The following is a 2,978-nucleotide window of genomic DNA, read 5'->3' on the forward strand; positions in this document are numbered from 1 at the left end:
AGCAAATCTACCTTCTCCCCAGTGGTCATTTGGCGCGCAGGTCTCCGCAGTGACTCCAGGCTCTGTCTCGCTTGCTTCTTTCCAGCCCCGCCCGGCATCAGAGGGGGGGACTTAAGGGACAGCCCACTGCAAGGTGACCTTCAGACGTGAAACTCATATCGAAGTTAAAGAACTCCAAACATGGCTTTACATATTCACGAACACAGAGACATAAAACATCTTGTGTTTTCAGGCACATGCTCTTCTTTATCCATTGAAGCATAAACAGAACTTGAATTTGGTAGGGGCTGGGGATTTAGCTCAGGGGCACAGTGCCTGCCCAGCAAGGGCAAGGTTGTGAGTTCAATCCCCATCACCGGAAAAAAAAAACAACAAAAAAACAAAACAACAACAAAAAAAAAAAAAAAAAAAGAAAAAGAAAACCAAAGAAACAAAATCTTGAATTTGGAATTTTGCTCACTTCTTTCTGATTCTACAGCACCTGCCTGACTGGTTTGACAGCTGCGTGGTAACCCCAGACTCCAAGCGGAAGTGACAGTTTTGGGATCCATGCATAATCTTCCAGGTCTAAAAGCAACAGCAACACAAAACAACAAGCATGTCTCCCTACCTGAATTTATACCCTAAGTTACTTTGTATAATTTTTTTGCATACGTGGTATCCACAGTATTTTGTAAATTGCCTTTTTCTAAAGGCCAATCTATACCTGAGGCTGAGGAGGATTTTGGGGAGAGAGGGAGAACTGCTGGCTCTTTCCCAGGGTGGTATCATACAGAAGGAGTGCTAGCCCACTCTTTGGATCAGAGGACAGGAACATTGGGTGACAACTCTATGCTTGTAGATGTTGGCCTCCCTGCCCAGAAGCAGTGGTTGTTTGCTTTGTAATGGGGAGGATTACTTGGGGACATCTTGAATGGGTACAAACATAGTGCTGTTTTGAGGTGCTTCTCCAAAAAGAAGTGAATATATGTATGCACCAGTGGAAGGAACAACCAACACTTTACTTGGCTTAATTTGGGATTGTTCTAATCCGTCTGTGTTCTATCTCATAGGTTGCAGGGTGTGGAAGTGATTTAGGAAGAAATAACACATGTAACAACATCACCTTGTAGGAAACCCAATGGGCAGGTTAAAAGGGAAGGAATCCTTTCAGCAGCTTTCCTTGTGCGCTTGCCTCTCACAAGGCAACAACTGTTATTTGGGGGTGTCCCTTTCCATCTGAGGGCCATCGCTTGGATACCTACAAATGCAGCGTCTCAGGCTCCACTCCAAACCTACAGTCAAAACCTGTATTTTAACGCGATCCCCCACGGAAACATGTGAGAAGCCCTGGCGTTTATTCTCAACCCCCACGCCCGGCACTGGGGGTTGAACCCAGGACCTTCCCACTGAGTCACATGTATTTTAAGACAAAGTCATGGCTGGAGATATAGCTCAGTGGCACAGCGCCTGCCTGGCAACTGCAAGGTCCTGAGTCCAATTCCTGGTTCCAACACGAGACAAGGTCTTACTAAGTCAACAAGTTGTCCAAACAGGGCCTGAATTGGATCCTCAGCCTCAGCTTCCCAGAAGGCCGGGCTTACAGGTGTGCACCCCCCTCGTAAAAAACGTGCATTAACTTCCACGTTTATGTGTGCGCACACACACATGTGCTCCTTTCTGGGTGGAGAATGTGGCTCCCCAGCATGGGCTTCAGCACAGCGGTGGTTCTGATCGCGGCCAGGGAACTAGCAAGGTCAGCAGCACCCCGAGTTTGAGCGTGTTACAAATGCAAATGACCAGGCCGCCTCCCAGAGCTCGCTAAGGCAGAGGGTCTGGGGCTGCTGCCAACAGCCTACATTCCAACAAGGCTGCCACAGGCTCCCAGTGTGAGAACCACTGCTGTCCCTCGCGCCCCGCCCCCCGCCCCCTTTCAGCTCAGCGGACCCTGCTTTGATTTGGTTGGTTCACGAAGGTACACAGAAGCCACTTCTACCAGGCACACACTAGGAGCTCCATTAATGCTTGCTCGGGTCAGGCACCTCAGACTAATACACATTTCCCTAAATAGGTCAAGCCACTTTTCAGACTGTCCAGCTCCTGTCCTGGGGACTGGGATCACTGCATGACATCTTCAAAGGCATTTGAGCAGCCCGGGATGCAGCTGCTAGCGATGCAAACCTGCCCGAAGCTTCATTTCCGGAGGTCCCTTCCGCAGCCAGTCTCTCCAGCAGCTACTTCACCGACGCCACCGCTGGCCACACACCCATTTTACAGCGAGGCAAAGCGAGGCCCTGAGGAAGAGGTTTAGATTTTCAAGCAGGACTTGCTCTAAGTCTGGGAAAGGCTTCCTTACAATCGAATGCGACGCCTACATTGGATTTCCTTTTAAAAATAGCAAGCCAGACACAGCTGACTCTGGGCGTAGGCTCGTGTCAGGCAACCACAGTTCTCTCTTGAGGATGCATAAAATTAGAGCTCACTGTTCAGAAAAATGTACAGTCGCCCTTAAGCCAGGCAAGAGCCATCAGCGATGTCCGGCTTCCTGGCCGAAGCCCACGAGGCCTTCGCTGAGGTCTCCTGCAGGTGATCCCACTTCATGTGGGACCCTCGCCCGCTCCAATCTCTGCACCTCCCTAAGAAGGAGGTGCCTGGCCCGCTAAAGGCCAGCTGAGAAAGGACCTTCCAAGACTTGCAACTTGTGCAAGGGAGACAGTGAGCCAAAGGCCAAACTGAAGGAAAACAGTTGGCTCAGTAGCCTCTGGGACAGAGATCCTCCCTAAAAAGTCTCCACTCGCCACAGTAAAGGAAGACAACTAGGCACGGACGGGGTTCGAACCCGTGATCTTCGGTTTACGAGACCGACGCCTTACCACTTGGCCACCGCGCCTGCGTTAGAATGGCGGCCCCGCGAACCTCTATGCTGGCGCTGCTCCCGCGAGCTCGCCCCGCGGGCACGAGCGCGAGCAGGCGGCCCCGCCCCTTGCGGGCGCGGTGGG

General features: G+C 51.3%; 1 non-coding gene across 1 annotated transcript; it reads right to left on the minus strand.

Annotated features, from left to right (window-relative positions):
• Positions 1-2,797: 2,797 nt before the first annotated feature.
• Trnat-cgu lies at positions 2,798-2,869 on the minus strand. The gene has a single exon. It is a non-coding gene; the product is annotated as a tRNA-Thr (tRNA).
• Positions 2,870-2,978: the final 109 nt, after the last annotated feature.

Source organism: Chinchilla lanigera, unplaced genomic scaffold (genome assembly GCF_000276665.1).
Source record: "Chinchilla lanigera isolate Chin_1 unplaced genomic scaffold, ChiLan1.0 scaffold00041, whole genome shotgun sequence".
NCBI lineage: Eukaryota > Metazoa > Chordata > Mammalia > Rodentia > Chinchillidae > Chinchilla > Chinchilla lanigera.